The sequence below is a fragment of the Pan troglodytes genome, chromosome 6 (genome assembly GCF_028858775.2).
Source record: "Pan troglodytes isolate AG18354 chromosome 6, NHGRI_mPanTro3-v2.0_pri, whole genome shotgun sequence".
In the NCBI taxonomy this organism is placed as follows: domain Eukaryota; kingdom Metazoa; phylum Chordata; class Mammalia; order Primates; family Hominidae; genus Pan; species Pan troglodytes.
The window spans coordinates 8694725-8713366 of NC_072404.2; the positions used below are offsets into that span (position 1 = coordinate 8694725).

Genomic DNA, 18642 nt, shown 5'->3' on the forward strand with positions numbered 1-18642 from the left:
GCTTCTGTCAAAGACGGCCTAAGGGACCCAAGACGTTGTCCTTAAAGACAGAAGATCCTGACGAAAAGGAGCATCTAGCAAAACATCTTCCAGTTTCTAGAAAGAGTCCATTATTCCTTCCCACATTTTTATGACCTGATTTATAGTAGCAAACACAGGGGAATCTTCCATTTGGATTGTTGTGGTGGAATGATGGCCAGTCTTCTCCTGCCTGGACCAATCATTGATACAATCTGAGACGTGTTCCATAGTGGGAAGGGCCCCGCGGAATCACCCAGGACCCCGTTTCAGGAAGCGCTGAGCCGCCAAATGCGAGGCACACACGGGGCACGGGAGGAGCCGGGAGAGCGCAACCACCGACCACAGAGCAGCCCGCACATGAACAGGCACGCAATGAGTCCCTTCAAAGGTAGCGTATTAAAAACCAATTATACCACTTTCTATAAGATTCCACTTTGAACCCTGCTCTAAAGACAGACACCAGCAGGCGGGGTCAAGGCTTCCAGGCTGCCCTGACATCAGGGCTTGTGGGAAGAGCAGTCACTTTCTCTGTTCTCATGGAAATGTACAGGGGCAAGGTCATACACATGTGGCAAGCTGACGCAGGAGAATTTTAAGGAGAGAAGGCCATGAGAATGGACTACGTGATGGCGCTGAAGCTCGTGACGTTGTAAGGGATGGAGAAAGGCGGCCAGCACCTGCTCAGTCTATCTCTTCCTCCTCTGTCCCAGACAGACTGAGGGGAGAAAGCAGAGAGGAAGCTCCTTCAGGGAGGAGCCCACCTTCCTACTTTAGAACGAAGGCCTCCGGATGTTTTCAAAGTGAGTGTTTTGTTTGAGGGGACAGAAACACACGTCTCCCCATCCCAGCACTGCCTGTGTTGAGCGAGCACACATCCTCCTCCTCAGTGGCAGGAGGGGGCGAGCACGTGCACCTCGTGACCACTGGCTCTCCAAAGCCCCAGGCAGAGGCCCAGCTCTGCAGTAGGGAAGGCATCGGGAGTGCCAGGGTGAAGGTACCCCAAGGGCCCGGCACGACTGACCTCTCGTGCCTGCTCTCTCCCTTCCTCGCCAAGCCCCCGTGATGTGGGAAGCCAGCGTGAGGCCGGTGGGGCAGCCGCCTTCCCGTGGCTGTGCCAAGTCCCCCTGGTCCTCTGCACATCATGCCTCCTTCCACACCCTGACAGGAAGCAGCTGGGAGAAGCTGTTGGGTGCACTCACTCCCCTGATTTACGACAAGTTCCTTCCTCAGCGCCTTTCTCTTCTGCCTCCTCCTGCTCTCCTGCCCTCACCTGGGCCTCGGGAGGTGCCACGCAAGCCCAAGAAGCATCAGCATACTGTCCCTCCCTCTCCTGTGGCCACGGACTCCCCCAGGGAGCTGAGAGTAGCAGCAGCTCACAGCCCAAGCCACCCTTGCCCGTTTCTAGGCAGGTGGTGGCACCAGGCACGAAGGAAGCAGAGGCAGTTCTCCTGCAGGGTTCTAGCTGGGTCAGGCATGGAGAGTCACAGTGGCACAGATGCCCCAGCCAGTGCTCTTATCACCACAGGACACAAAGCCCTGGACACATGTGCTCCACCCAGACAGTACGGACGCAAGGGGAAAAGCACCACAGAGGACACAATCAGGACAAGCTGGATGGGAAGCAGGAAACAGGAGGGACGTTTCCCTCGGTGTGAATCTAAACACCCCTCGAGTCTGAAATCAGTCCCCCAACTGCACTTTACAACACAGCAAACACTTATGTGAAAACATCTTCACTGCTGCTTCCTCCACGATGACTGAATGAGGATGGCTCATTTAACTCATCACAGCATTTGTATCACTACTTGGAATGCAGGAAAACTTATCTGTGACTCTCGGTCATCTTGCATGATTGGCGGAGGAGAGGAGTCAAATCTAGTTTCATGTCAGGGTGGCCTCATCTCGAGAAACAGCCCAGGGGGTCCGTGGGAAAGCTGCCACTGAACTGTAAGGTGCCAGGGACTGTGCCACAAGCTCTCTAATGGGGGCTGGAGAGGAGGGAAGAAGGGGACACAGAGCAACCCTGTGCGATCCAGAACGCTGTCACTCACATCCGCACTCTTGCTTTCCCTGAGGTTTGGTGCACTGCGGTTCACCACCAGAGACTGGACAATGCACCTGCTGATTGGGCACGCAGCCCACGGGACGATCGTTTGCGACGGACTCCTCAAGTCTCACAGCAGCAGCTCATTAAAAGGGCCAGGTTTACAATCCCATGCATTTTCAACACTAGGAGAATTCAGTCATTTCTTCAGAGAAAACGCATGTGGCAGAAACTGAGATGTCCACAGGAAATTAACCGCTTGGTGGGTTTATAAAGAGGCACTGTGCCTGCCAAGACGAGCCCAGAGTCCTCTCAATGGCTGCTGCGGTCACGCGATCTAGAAACACGAGTGGATCCAAAGTGGGCTCTCGGGACTCTCCTTGGTGTGAAAAACCTACACCGCTCAAGATTAACACAAACTTGGACTTCCGGATTAAACGAAATGAATTTCATTAGGCTGGGGCCAGCGGCCACTGAGCACACACCTGACAGGGGCCTGTCCCCTGCCTCAACTGTCCCACGAATGTGTCTGTCCTCTCACGAGCAGCAGAAGGGATGAACCTGAGCAGGGGCTGGTGGCAGTGAAAGAGGGGTTGTCTGTTTCAAGCAGCAGCAGCAGGTTGATATGGGGCCTGTGCACCTGTGCTGGGCACAGCCGGGCAGATGTGATGTCGTGACACTGGGCAGGACCTAGGCCGACACACGCCCATGAGGAGACCGCCTTTCTGCAGAGGCCTGCAGCCTTCAGCAGTTTCTGGAAGCACCTGTCACCCACACCTCCGGTGGGAGACAGACACACGCTCGGCTCGCTGCCGCTCAGAGCTCCGTCAGCACCGTCAGGCAGGCCCTGCAGCAGCCTCGCCCGTCACCTCTGTCTCTGCACACAGCAAGCTGCCCCTTCACAGACCCCTGCTGGCCTCACGCACTTCCTTCAGCTTATTTAGGACCACGAGAAAAGAGCCTCAAATCTTTCAACCCTGCATAGGACCAGACCCTCGAGATCAGTACATGAGGGGCTGACTCTGGTTCCCTCTTGTCCTCTGCTCCTAATTGGAGCCTTTCTACCCACATGCTTGGTTCAGTTCCTGCCTGTCAATGTCACAGACTGACAGGGTGTGCATGAAAGACAGCCCATGTGTGGGTCCCACTGGGGAGTGAGAGGAAAAGGTAACCGTGGACTGGTCTCAGATGTAAGCGTCTAAGTAGGGAGAGATCAAGGACCAGAGAGTGGTTACAAAGAAAACAAACACCAACTTCCAGCTCCTGGCCAGAGGGCCTTTTAGTTTTAAACCCTATCTGCCCATTCAGGAGCTATCTCACAGTTTTTTTTTTTTTTTTTGAGATGGAGTCTTGCCCTGTCGCCCCGGCTGGAGTGCAGTGGTGTGATCTTGGCTCACTGCAACCTCTGCCTCCTGGGTTCAAGCAATTCTCCTGCCTTAGCCTACCGAGTAGTTGGGACTACAGGCGTGCATTACCACACCCGGCTAACTTTTGTATTTTTAGTAGAGACGGGGTTTCACCAGGTTGACCAGGCTGGTCTTGAACTCCTGACCTCAGGTAATCCACCCACCTCAGCCTCCCAGAGTGCTGGGATTACAGGCGTGAGCCACCGCGCCCAGCCCTGTCTTACAGTTTCTGCACTTAGTGAGGTTAACTCTAAAATCCTAAAACGGGGTCATTCACACTGTGACCGAAAACAGGCTTGTTAATGGTGAGCTAGAGGATTCCAAAATCTAGTTCACTCACTTCAACGTAACAAATTACAAAGACAAATTTTAAAATTGCTGTATATGAAAAGTAACAGCAAACTATGCCAAAGGCCCAGGTTTTCAATTTCATTACTTAATAAATAAATATTAAAGTTAGCATTTGATTTCCACTGAATAGAGATGCTAGTTAAATAACAGAGAATCTTTCAAAATACTTTAAAAAATATTATCTAGTTCCCCAAAAGAAATCCTCATTTTGAACTCAGGCTTTGCTCAGTGAACGCCTATGACATCTCACGGGGCTGGCGTGAGATTAAATGATATCACAGCTGTGAAAGTATTCTGGAAAAGAGATACAACACCACATTCACATACACTATAAAAATGAAGCTTTTCAAGTTTTAATTTGGGTACCTATGAGTTGTTTGTTGCTAATTTATCATCCCCAAATATTAGGTAAGAGGGCCAGGCGTGGTGGCTCACACTAACCTCAGCACGTTGGGAGGCCGAGGCGATCACTTGAGGTCAGGAGTTCGAGACAAGCCTGGCCAACATGGTGAAACCCCGTCTGTACTAAAAATACAAAAACAGAGTGAGGCTCCATCTAAAAAAAAAAAAATTAGGTAACAGATTCACTGGCAGAAATACAAAGTGACGCAGGCACAAGGCTGTCACTGCAGGAAAAGTCTAGTAGGAGAAGCTGCTTGAGTAAACTGTGATCTCCACGCAGTCGGGGGCTGCGCACCAGCGAAGGAGAAGAGCTCCGTGGCTGGAAGGAGGTTTCCGATACCCACTGCCAAAGGAAAAGCACAAGGCACGAAACAACGCAGAGTATCTTCCTTTTATGTAAGAAATGGCGGGAGACTAAAACCCATATTCTGCTTGCTTATATTTGGAAAAGGAAACGTGGATACACCAGCAGCAGATAAAAATGACTTCTAGGGAGGGAGGGAATGGGGGATGGGACAGAGATAGGAGTAGCCCTCTCTGAGTATGTCTGACTTTGGAACCATGCTAACATCTTCCATAATTAAAAAAAAAATTAAATAAAAAACCAACCCCTCAAAATTGAACCCAAATTAAAGCAAATGAACCCAACAGGACACCAAGGTTAGAGGCGGAACCTAGAATTCTGGCCTCCTCCTGGTTTTTTTTGTTTGTTTTTTTGTTTTTTGCCAGAATGTGAAAGTACAGAGGAGCTGGCCCCTGACTCTGGCCACGCTTTGGCCCCCTTGCCCTGTGTGTGGCCTCGTGGCTGTGCCTGTGGACACCTCGTCTCCAAGCCTGGCAAACAGCCACCCCTCGGTCACAGCAGTGAGACCCCAGGAAGAGCTGCACAGGGTCCTTGGCCGTGGAGCAGCCTCTACAACTGTAAGCTCAGGCTCCGCGGGGTGTGTCCTCGGCGTGTGCAGAGGTGCCGTCACGGGGGTGCCACGCCGGGCCCCTAAAGCACCAGCCCCCTTGCCTGGGTTCTTCCTTTATGTTTTCATTAGGTAAGATCTACATAATAGAAAATTCACCATTTTGACATGAACCATTCAATGGCATTTACTACCTTCAAAATGTTGTACAGCCACCACTTCTACAGCCTATCAGCCGCCACTCCCACTGCCCTGGCCCAGACCCTGACAACACGAATCTGCTTTCTGTCTCCATGGATTTCCCTGTTCTGGATCTCTCACTGGAGCGCATTCACACAGCATGCAGCCCTTTGTGTCTGGCTCTTTTACTTGGTGCGGCATTTCCGAGGCTCGCACATGCTGTGGCACAGGCCAGTGCGACATTCCATTTTATGGCAAATATATATATATGTATATACATGCCATTGTATGGATATGTGGTTTGTTTTTCCATTTGTCAGTTGATGAACACTTTGTTTCCAGTTTTTGGCCATTGTGAACAGTGCTACAAACAGCTGTGTGGAAGTTTTTGCTTGAATATATGTTTTCATTTCTTGAGTATACACCTAGGAGTGAAACTGTAGCATCCTATGGTAATTCTTTTTTTATTTTAAAATGGAGTCTCGTCCCGTTGCTCAGGCTGAGTGCAGTGGTGCGATCTTGGCTCACCGCAACCTCTGCCTCCTGGTTCAAGCAGTTCTCTTGCCTCAGCCTCCCAAGTAGCTGGATTACAGGCGTGCGCCACCAAACCTGGCTAATTTTTGTATTTTTAGTAGAGACGGGGGTTTCACCGTGTTGGCCAGGCTGGTCTCGAACTCCTGACCTCCAGTGATCCGCCCGCCTTGGCCTCTCAAAGTGCTGGGATTACAGGTGTGAGTCACTGTGCCCGGCAGTCCTTTGGTAATTCTGTGCTTAATTTTCTGAAGACCACCAAGCTGTTCTCCACGGCGGCTGCACAAGTTTACATTCCCACGGGCCATGTACAAAGTTTCCAATTTATCCACATCCTTGCCAACACTTGCTATTTTCTGATTTTTAAAAACGGTGGCCATCCTACTAGCTGTGAAATGGCACTCCAGTGTGATCTTTTCTGGGTTTTCTGGCGTTTCCTGGTGATCTTTTCTAGGTGGTTCTATTTGTATCATCATTATAGACTGCATGTTTGTATGCTCCCAGAATTCCCATGTGGAAGCCCTACCTGCAGTGTGATGGTATTTGGAGATGGGGCCCTTGGGAGGTGACTGAAGGTAGGGACCTCATGATACGATAGTGCCTTCAGAAGAAGAGACCGGAGAGCTCTCCCTCTCACTCCGTCCTATGTGAGGCACCAGGACACAGTGAGAAGCTGGCCGTCTGCAAGCGAGGAAGACAGCCCTCCCTCACCAGAACCTGATGGTGCTGCCACCCAGATCCTCAATTTCCAATCTCCAGAGCTGTGAGAAAATTAATTTCTGTTGTTTAACCCACCCAGTCAGTATTTTGTTATGGCAGCTTGAGCCGATAAATATAATTATGAACTTGTGGATTTTCATCTGTCAGAGGCAAAGATGGTGAAATGTAAACAACATGTTAATACTGGGCAATGGGTTTATGAGTATCTGTTGGGCTCATTCTTAAACAGTTTCATAAGATGTTTAATAGTTCAAATTATAGATTCAGCCCTTAAAACTACAGATTTAGGGCTCGCCGCGGTGACTCACGCCTGTAATCCCAGCACTTTGGGAGGCCGAGGCGGGCGGATCACGAGGTCGGGAGATCTAGACCATCCTGACTAGCATGGTGAAATCCTGCCTCTACTAAAAATACAAAAAAATTAGCCGGGCGTGGTGGCAGGTGCCTGTAGTCCCAGCTACTCAGGAAGCTAAGGCAGAAGAATGGTGTGAACCCGGGAGGCAGAGCTTGCAGTGAGCTGAGATAGCGCCACTGCACTCCTGCCTGGGCGACAGAGCAAGACTCCGTCTCAAAACAAACAAACAAATAATCAAACAAAAAACCACTATAGATTTAGATTCTTCATCTGTATCACAGGGATCATCATAGAAAAATGAGCTAGAAAGAAATTTTACAGTATGTTTTAAGATATTCCCCTGCCTCTAGATAAAAAGCACCTAGACTAGGTGTGGCGGCATGCACACCTGTGGTCTCAGCTACCTGGGAGGCTGAGGTGGGAGGATCACTTGAGCCCAGGAGGTTGAGGATGCAGTGAGCCATGATTGCGCCACTGCACTCAGGCCTGGGCAACAGAATGAGACACTGTCTCTTAAAAAGAACCCAAAAACCTAAATAACAGGGCTGGGGGTGGGGAGAGCTCACCCAGTTTCCAGAGGCTTCCACCACAGAATCCCTAAAACCCAGCAAGTGAGGCACCAGGCATGTCACAGTTGGGCTGCCTGTTAGCTTTCTACTTTTTGGGGAAATTCACAGCAGAATTCCAGCCTTTGTAGTAGCCAGAACCCAAATTCCAAGCCTCTTTGGGGCTAGGACAGAGGTATGTGTGAAAAGTCGCAAGAATAGTACAAAGAGCTCATACAGTCTTTCTCTAGATTCACCTGTTCACATCTCCTCTCATTTGCTTTATCCTTCGCTCGCTCTCTTTCAATACACAGACTTTTAAAATTCCGTCATCATTTGAGAGCAAGTTGTTTACCCCTAACAACTTCAGAGGGTATGTCCTAAGAATGAGGACACCTGCTTCTACAACCACGGCAACTTCAGGTGCTGCTTCAGGAGAACGCCGCAAGGATAAGAGTATTCATCTAGGATGACTGTCTCATAATTACCACGGATTAGACACCGAGGTTGATCTAATATATACACATACAGCATTATAAGACCATTTTCCTCCTCCAGCACAGAATTTAGTATATTACTTACATGTAGTTATCATGCCTCTTTAGTTTCATTTAATCTGAAACACTTGAATTTTTTTATTTTTTTGAGATGGAGTCTCACCCTGTTGCCCAGGCTAGAGTGCAGTGGGACGATCTCAGCTCACTGCAGCCTCTGCCTTCCGGGTTCAAGAGATTCTCCTGCCTCAGCCACCCGAGTAGCTGGGATTACAGAGGTGCACCACCATACCCGGCTAATTTTTGTGTTTTTACTAGAGACAGGGTTTTGCCCCATTTTGGCCAGGCTGGTCTTGAACTTAAGTGATCTGCCCGCCTCAGCCTCCCAAAGTGCTGGGATTACAGGTGTGAGCCACCACGCCCAGCCTACACTGAGATTTTTGAAGAAGAGGGCTGCCTCCCACGGCCCTTGGGGTTTTTGCGATGTCTCCAGTGTTTAACATGACAGTTTCGAGATGATTTTCCAGTCAGTGCCACTCCATGCTTGCCGGTCTGTGAGTGACATTCTACTGTCAACAAGAGTCCTGCTCCTGTTTATCTCATCGCTGTCCACATGGACTCACAGATGCAGTCATTTTCCAGGGGCTGTAATTCACCTCTGTCCTTGCTTACTTTGGTGCTCAAAGTGAAGAAAGCACTGAGTCTCGCCGGCCCTTTGCGTTTCCATATTAGTTCTAAAGTCAGCTATCAATGTCTACCCTCCCTGTCCCTGCAAACACCTGCAGAGTTTTGATTTTGAATGAGGCCTTTAATTCCTCTTGGTAATGCTTATAAATTTTCTGTACACAGGTGATGCACATCTTTCCTTAGATTTATTCTTAGGTATGTAATCATTTATGGTGCTTCTTAAATGGCATCTTTAAACATTTTCCATTTTATAATCCTTTGCTGCTAGTGAATAGAAATACAATTGATTTCTGTATATTGGCTTGTGCCTAGTCACCCTGCTAAGCTCTGTATTCATTCTAATAATAGACCTGTAGGTTCTTCTCAATTTTCCAGGTGCACAATCACATCACCTGTGAGCCACAGGCATGGTGGTGTGTGGCGACAATAACATTCAGACAGAAAGCCTACCATCTTTTTGGCCAGGAGAACAAGAGGACAGAGCTGGGGCAACCAGGACTGCCAAGGGGTAAGGTGGGAACACTCCAAAAAGAAAAGAGTCAGTGAGGGAGACCTCAAGTTCTGTGCATAAACTTTGCCCAAGAGCCTGGCTGGCCCCTGAACCATACATATGGGGGCAAACTGAAAGGGGTCTCTGCTGTGATCTAAGCAACCACCAGCACAGGCATGACCAAGTTGGCAGTTTGGGTCTCATCAAGTTAAGTGTCTGCTAAAGCAAAAATATCAACATTAGATGGATGAACAGAACAGGATTTAAGTCTTAAAACGACATCCATAATACCCAAGATATAATTAAATTATTCAAAATATGGAAGGTATTCATCATCAGGGGCAAAAACAATCAGAAGTTATCAACTCAAATATCCCAGATACTGGGATGGCTTGACACAGACTTTAAAGCAGCTATTATAATTAGGCTCAATTAGGTTAAAAATGCTCATGTTGAATAAAGATATAGAAAATCTTATCAGAGGTCAGGGAGGATCCAAGATGGCCGAATAGGAACAGCTCCGGTCTACAGCTCCCAGCGTGAGCGAGGCAGAAGACGGGTGATTTCTGCATTTCCAACTAAGGTACCGCGTTCATCTCACTGGGGTGTGCCAGACAGTGGGTGCAGCGCACTGTGTGCGAGCCGAAGCAGGGCGAGGCACTGCCTCACCCGGGAAGCGCAAGGGGTCAGGGAATTCCCTCTCCTACTCAAAGAAAGGGATGACACATGGCACCTGGAAAACTGGGTCACGCCCACCCTAACTGCACTTTCCCAACAGGCTTAAAAAACGGCACACCAGGAGATTATATCCCGCACCTGGCTCAGAGGGTCCTACACCCATGGAGTCTTGCTCATTGCTAGCACAGCAGTCTGAGATCAAACTGCAAGGCAGAAGCACGGCTGGGGGAGGGGTACCCACCACTGCCGAGACTTGATTAGGTAAACAAAGCAAAAACATACCAGATTGTAAAGACCATCAAGGCTAGGAAAAAACTGCATCAACTAACGAGCAAAATAGCCAGCTGACATCATAATGACAGGATCAAATTCACACATAACAATATTAACTTTGAATGTAAATGGGCTAAATGCTCCAATTAAAAGACATAGACTGGCAAACTGGATAAAGAGTCAAGACCCATCAGTGTGCTGTATTCAGGAAACCCATCTCACATGCACAGACACACATAGGCTCAAAATAAAGGGATGCAGGAAGATCTACCAAGCAAATGGAAAACAGAAAAAGGCAGGGGTTGCAATCCTAGTCTCTGATAAAACAGACTTTAAACCAACAAAGATCAAAAGAGACAAAGAAGGCCATCACATAATGGTAAAGGGATCAATTCAACAAGAAGAGCTAACTATCCTAAATATATATGCACCCAATACAGGAGCACCCAGATTCATAAAGCAAGTCCTTAGAGACCTACAAAGAGGCTTAGACTCCCACACAATAATAATGGGAGACTTTAACACCCCACTGTCAACATCAGACAGATCAACGAGACAGAAAGTTAACAAGGATATCCAGGAATTGAACTCAGCTCTGCACCAAGCAGACCTAATAGACATCTACAGAACTCTCCACTCCAAATACAGAATATACATTCTTTTCAGCACCACACCACACCTATTCCAAAATCGACCACTTGATAGTTGGAAGTAAAGCACTCCTCAGCAAATGTAAAAGAACAGAAATTATAACAAACTGTCTCTCAGACCACAGTGCAATCAAACTAGAACTCAGGATTAAGAAATCAAAACCGCTCAACTACATGGAAACTGAACAACCTGCTCCTGAATGACTACTGGGTACATAATGAAATGAAGGCAAAAATAAAGATGTTCTTTGAAACCAACGAGAACAAAGACACAACACACCAGAATCTCTGGGACACATTCAAAGCAGTGTGTAGAGGGAAATTTATAGCACTAAATGCCCACAAGAGAAAGCAGGAAAGATCTAAAATTGACACCCTAACATCACAATTAAAATAACCAGAAAAGCAAGAACAAACACATTCAAAAGCTAACAGAAGGAAGAAATAACTAAGAGCAGAACTGAAGGAAATAGAGACACAAAAAACCCTTCAAAAAATTAATGAATCCAGGAGCTGGTTTTTTGAAAAGATCATCAAAATTGATAGACCACTAGCAAGACTAATAGAGAAGAAAAGAGAGAAGAATCAAATAGACGCAATAAAAAATGATAAAGGGGATATCATCACCAATCCCACAGAAATACAAACTACCATCAGAGAATACTATAAACACCTCTACGCAAATAAACGAGAAAATCTAGAAGAAATGGATAAATTCCTCGACACATACATCCTCCCAAGACTAAACCAGGAAGAAGTTGAATCTCTGAATAGACCAATAACAGGCTCTGAAATTGAGGCAATAATCAATAGCTTACCAACCAAAAAAAGTCCAGGAGCAGATGGATTCAACAGCTGAATTCTACCAGAGGTACAAGGAGGAGCTGGCACCATTCCTTCTGAAGCTATTCCAATCAATAGAAAAAGAGGGAATCCTCCCTAACTCATTTTATGAGGCCAGCATCATCCTGATACCAAAGCCTGGCAGAGACATAACCAAAAAAGAGAATTTTAGACCAATATCCTTGATGAACATTGATGCAAAAATCCTCAATAAAATACTGGAAAACCGAATCCAGCAGCACATCAAAAAGCTTATCCACCATGATCAAGTTGGGCTTCATCCCTGGGATGCAAGGCTGGTTCAACATATGCAAATCAATAAATGTAATCCAGCATATAAACAGAACCAAAGACAAAACCACATGATTATCTCAATAGATGCAGAAAAGGCCTTTGACAAAATTCAACAACCCTTCATGCTAAAAACTCTCAACAAATCAGGTATTGATGGGACATATCTCAAAATAATAAGAGCTATCTATGACAAACCCACAGCCAATATCATACTGAATGGACAAAAACTGGAAGCATTCCCTTTGAAACCTGGCACAAGACAGGGATGCCCTCTCTCACCACTCCTATTCAACGTAGTGTTGGAAGTTCTGGCCAGGGCAATCAGGCAGGAGAAGGAAATAAAGGGTATTCAATTAGGAAAAGAGGAAGTCAAATTGTCCCTGTTTGCAGACGACATGATTATATATCTAGAAAACCCCATCATCTCAGCCCAAAATCTCCTTAAGCTGATAAGCAACTTCAGGATATAAAATCAATGTACAAAAATCACAAGCATTCTTATACACCAATAACAGACAAACAGCCAAATCATGAGTGAACACCCATTCACAATTGCTTCAAAGAGAATAAAATATCTAGGAATCCAACTTACAAGGGATGTGAAGGACCTCTTCAAGGAGAACTACAAACCACTACTCAAAGAAATAAAAGAGGATACAAACAAATGGAAGAACATTCCATGCTCATGGGTAGGAAGAATCAGTATCATGAAAATGGCCATACTGCCCAAGGTAATTTATAGATTCAATGCCATCCCCATCAAGCTACCAATGACTTTCTTCACAGAATTGGAAAAAACTACTTTAAAGTTCATATGGAACCAAAAAAGAGCCTGCATCGCCAAGTCAATCCTAAGCCCAAAGAACAAAGCTGGAGGCATCACGCTACCTGACTTCAAACTATACTACAAGGCTACAGTAACCAAAACAGCATGGTACTGGTACCAAAACAGACATATAGACCAATGGAACAGAACAGAGCCCTCAGAAATAATGCCGCATATCTACAACTATCTGATCTTTGACAAATCTGACAGAAACAAGCAATGGGGAAAGGATTCCCTATTTAATAAATGGTGCTGGGAAAACTGGCTAGCCATATGTAGAAAGCTGAAACTGGATCCCTTCCTTACAGCTTATACAAAAATTAATTCAAGATGGATTAAAGACTTAAACGTTAGACCTAAAACCATAAAAACCCTAGAAGAAAACCTAGGCAATACCATTCAGGACATAGGCATGGGCAAGGACTTCATGTCTAAAACACCAAAAGCAATGGCAACAAAAGCCAAAATTGACAAATGAGATCTAATTAAACTAAAGAGTTTCTGCACAGCAAAAGAAACTACCATCAGCATGAACAGGCAACCTACAGAATGGGAGAAAATTTTTGCAACCTACTCATCTGACAAAGGGCTAATATCCAGAATCTACAATGAACTCAAACAAATTTACAAGAAAAAAACAAACAACCCCATCAAAAAGTGGGCAAAGGACATGAACAGACACTTCTCAAAAAAAGACATTTATGCAGCCAAAAGACACATGAAAAAATGTTCATCATCACTGGCCATCAGAGAAATGCAAATCAAAACCACAATGAGATATCATCTCACACCAGTTAGAATGGTGATCATTAAAAAGTCAGGAAACAACAGGTGCGGGAGAGGATGTGGAGAAATAGGAACACTTTTACACTGTTGGTGGGACTGTAAACTACTACAACCATTGTGGAAGTCAGTGTGGCGATTCCTCAGGGATCTAGAACTAGAAATACCATTTGACCCAGCCATCCCATTACTGGGAATATACCCAAAGGATTATAAATCATGCTGCTATAAAGACACATGCACACGTATGTTTATTGCGGCACTATTCACAATAGCAAAGACTTGGAACCAACCCAAATGTCCAACAACGATAGACTGGATTAAGAAAATGTGCCACATATACACCATGGAATACTATGCAGCCATAAAAAATGATGAGTTCTTGTCCTTTGTAGGGACATGGATGAAACTGGAAACCATCATTGTCAGCAAACTATTGCAAGGACAAAAAACCAAACACCCCATGTTCTCACTCATAGGTGGGAACTGAACAATGAGAACACATGGACACGGGAAGGGGAACATCACACACCGGGGACTGTTGTGGGGTAGGGGGAGAGGGGAGGGATAGCATTAGGAGATATACCTAATGCTAAATGACGAGTTAATGGCTGCAGCACACCAACATGGCACATGTATACATATGTAACAAACCTGCACGTTGTGCACATGTACCCTAGAACTTAAAGTATAATAATAATAAAATTAAAAAAAAAGAAAATCTTATCAGATACACAAAAAACATAGTGGAAAACAAATGGAAATTTTAGAACTAAAACACACAACATCTGAAATTTTAAAATTTACTGGATGAACTTAATAATAGACTGGGGATGAGAGAGGAAAGAATCAGTGACCACTGAAATTAGATTAATAGAGATGACCCAATGATCCAATCTCAAAAAGAGAAAAAAGATAAAGAATGAGGTGCAGGCACCTGGGGCAATTCCTAAAGGCCTAATACACAAGTAGTTGGAATCTCACAGGAGAGAACAAAGAGAGTGGGGCAGAGAATGTTTTTAGAAGCAGAAAACTTTCCAAATTTGGTGAAAGACCTAAATTTACAGATTTCAAGAAGCTCCACAAATTCCAAATATGATAAATATGAAGAAACTCATAGCAAGGATGCTATACCACACACTTCTGAATAATCCACAGGTCAAAGAAGTCAGACTCTCCGGTCTGACATGTAAAGGGCCTGGAAGTCGTCACTCCCATCCTCACAGCAGCGACACTGGCAAGAAGAACAAACTGCAAGTCCCAGCTCTGCTTAGACCCATCAGAGAGCTGAGATCACAGGACACACTGCTGCCCCCAAACTGCAGAGGCAGACAGGCAAATGCAGAGAATCGCAATTTACCAGGAACAGAAGATGATGCCAGAGCCTGCAACTGATATGTTATGCCTGGCTTGTAAGAAAAAATACTGGAGTCCCCTCCTTATCCTCAGGGGACACATGGTGAGACCTCAGTGGATGCCTGAAGCCTTGAATAATACCCAACCTTATCTATATTGTTTTTCCCTTTACACATGTACCTATGGTCAAGTTTAATTGATAAGTTAGGCAGAGTAAGGTTAACAATAAAACAGAACAATTATAACAATACACTGTAATAAAGTTATGTGAATGTGGTCTCTCAAAGTGTCTCACTGTACTGTATTCATCCCCTTTTGGACCACGGTTGACTGCGGGTAACTGAAACCATGGAAGGTGAAACCACGGACACAGGGGACTATTGGACAGGCATGTTAACAGACACACACACGGTGTGAAGAGCAAGGGGGACTATTGGACAGGCATGTCCCACAGTGTGAAGAAACACAGTGTGAAGTTACAAAGTGAGGCCTCAGAACCAGATTCGGATATGGCGAAGGTTTTAGAGTTTTCAGCTTGGGAACTGAAATAACTGATTAATATGAGGGTGCGAATGGAAAGGTGGACAGATGGGAACAGAAGCGAGAGATATGCACACTCCAGGAGTGGTACCCAGACATGCCAAAATCAAAGAAGAATTCACAAAGTACATCAGAAAGTATTTTGAACTTCAAGACTATGTTAAAATATCAACACTTTTATCTTGAGATGCTGCCACTACAGCATTTCGGGGAGAAATCTGTTGCTTTACATGCTTATATTAGGGCCGGGCGCGGGAGCACACACTTGTAACCCCAGCACTTTAGGAGGCTGAGGCAGGTGGACTGGTTGAGGTCAGGAGTTCAAGACCTGGGCAACATGGCAAAACCCCATCTCCTCAAAAAAAACCCAAAAGTTAGCCGAGTATGTTGGCACATGCTTGTAGTCCCAGCTACTCAGCAGGGGGAGCTGAGGTGGGAGGATCACTTGAACCCAGGAGGCCGAGGCTGCAGTGAGCCAAGACTGCACCACTGCAATCCAGTATAGGCAACAGAGCAAGACCGTTTCAAAGAAAAAAGAAAACAACAACAACAACAAAAAATAACAGCTTATAGAAGAGAAAAAATGATCAAAAATCACTGACCAAAGGTACCACCTCAAAGAGCTTAATGAAGAGCTCTTTAAACTCAAGGTAAGCAGGAGAAAGAAAATAACAAAGATGAGATAACAATGAAATGGAAAATGAATTTTGCAATAGAAACAATTAACAAAGCCAAATGTTGGTTCTTTAAAAATGTCAACAGAATTGATAACCTCCTAAGGGAATTAAGAAAAAGAAAAAACAAATCTCCAGTATCAGGAATGAAAAAGTTATACTATAGCTCCGTCAAACATTGACAGGTATTAAGAGAATGTTCCAAACAACTTTATGCTAACAGATTGGACATCTTATATGAAATGGACAAATTGCTTTAAAAAATTTAATTTCCCAAAACGGATACTGTATGAAATAGAAAATTTGAACAGCCTTTAAAAAACTGAATTTGTTCTAAAACAACAACAAAACTTCCCCAAAGGAAAACTCCAGGCCTAGATGGCCTCATTATCAAACATGTAAAGAAGAAATAACACTAACGAACGTGAACTTTTTCAGAAAATCAAAGAGGAAGAAATAATTTCCAACTCCTTTTATGGGGCCAGCATCATCCTGGTACCCACACTGACAAGATTATCAAAAAAGAAAAATTACAGACCAACTCTCCCCTTGAAAAGACACAATATCTTTAACAAAACTTTAGCAATTTAAACCTAACTACATAAAAAATGTCAATAGAAGACAGCCACTATTTTAACAAAATAAGGAAGAAAAAAATACGAATGTTTCAAGAGATGCAGAAAAAAAGCATGTGAAAAAATTCAACACATGCTCAGGGCTTAAAAAAAAAAAAGACCTCTCTCACCAGACTAACAGAAAGAAACTTCCTCAGTTTGATAAAGGGCATCTATGAAAACCATGCAACTAACATCCTAAGTCATGGTGGACCACTGAGTACTTTCACCCTAACACTGGGTATAAGGCAAGGATGCCCACTTTTACTGCTTCTGGTCAATGCTAAGTTAGAAAGACTAACAGCAAAAAGCAAGACAGCAAGCAAGCGAACAAATGAAACAAATAAAAGACACAGGGAAGCAAGAAATAAAACAATCTGCAGATCGCCAACTGTTCAAACGCAAAATCCTACGGAAGCTATAAAAAGCTAGCAACAGAATCAATCCGTGAGTTTAGCACATTTACAAGATACAAGATTACTACACAAAAATCAAGTATATGTTTTATATACTGCCAATAACCCAATGGAATCTAGACATTGTAAAAGCAATTCTGTTTTTAATAGTACTAAGAAACATGAATTTTTTTTGCCCTAACTTTTCATCTTGAAATAATTATAGATGCACAGGAAGTTGCAAAGATTGCACAGAGAGGTATAGGTGGACCTGCCATGCATTTTCCCCAGTGGTTACATCTGTTGTTCTTATAGTGCAATATCAGAACCAGGGAACTGACGTTGGTACAATGTGTGTGTGGTTCCATGCACTTTGTCACCTGTCTAGATTTGTGTAACCACCACTGCAATCAAGAGACAGAACTGTCCCACCACAACGGTCTCCCTCATGTTACGAATTTATAATCACAGCCATCCTCCTTCTTCCACCATCCCTAATCCCTTGGCAACCACGAATCTGATTTCCATCTCTAGAATGTATAGTCACTGATCTGTTTTCTGTTCCTATAGTTTTGCCTTTTCTAGAGTGTACTTAAAGTGAAACCATACAGCATGCGGCTTTTTTTTTTAAAAAAGAGACAGGGTCTTACTGTGTTGCCCAGGATGGAATGCAGCGGCATGATCATGGCTCACTGCAAACTCTCCTCCCAGGCTCAAATGATCCTCCTGCCTCAGCCTCCCAAGTAGCTGGGACTACAGGCGCATGCCACCATGCTTGGCTAATTTTATTTTTTGTAGAGATGGGATCTTGCTATGTCGTCCAGGCTGGTCTTAAACTACTGGGCTCAAGCCATCCTCCCACTGTGGCCTCCCAAAGTGCTGGGATTACAGGTGTGAGCCCCTGCACCTGGCAGCATGTGGCCTTTGGAAGTTGGCTTTTTTCACTCAACATAATGTCCTTGGGATCTGCTCACACTGTTGCATGTGTCAGTAGCTTGCCCCTTTTTACTGCTGGTAGAATTCCATGGTCTGAATGTGCTGCAGTTTATTTAACCATTTACCAATCTAGAGACATTTTGGTTGTTTCTGTATTTTAGCTATTACACATAAAACTCTGTGAACATTCATGTACAGGTGTGGTGTGGATGTAAGTTTCATTTCTCTAGGGTAAATGCCCAGGAGTGTGACTGCCGGGCTGTATAAGTGTATGTTTAATTTTTTTTCCTTTTAATTACATTTATTTTAATGCTGAATTTACTCCCGTGCCATAAGTTTTTGTTTCTTCAGTTTCTTCTGGGATATCTTTTTCTTCTGGGCAACCTCCTCTTCTGGTTTAGGAACAATCTGTACCTTTTCAGTAAGGATCATCTCAATGTGGCAGGGAGAGCTCATCTATGGGTTAATCCGACCACGAGCTCTGTAGGTCCAGCGGCGCATCTTAGGTGCTTTGTTCACTTGGATATGCTCAGTGACCAGAGAATCTACATCTAAACCCTTAAGTTCAGCGTTACTCTCTGCCAAACTCTTTTCCAGAATGGTTGTACCCTTTTACCTCCCCACCAGTGATGAATGAGACCCA

The 18642-nt window shown here is 44.8% G+C and overlaps 1 protein-coding gene across 3 annotated transcripts in view; it reads right to left on the reverse strand.

Annotated features, from left to right (window-relative positions):
• Positions 1 to 18642, reverse strand: part of GNA12 (G protein subunit alpha 12) — a 140417-nt gene that overhangs the window by 5340 nt on the left and 116435 nt on the right. The gene's annotated exons all lie outside the window — the stretch shown is intronic.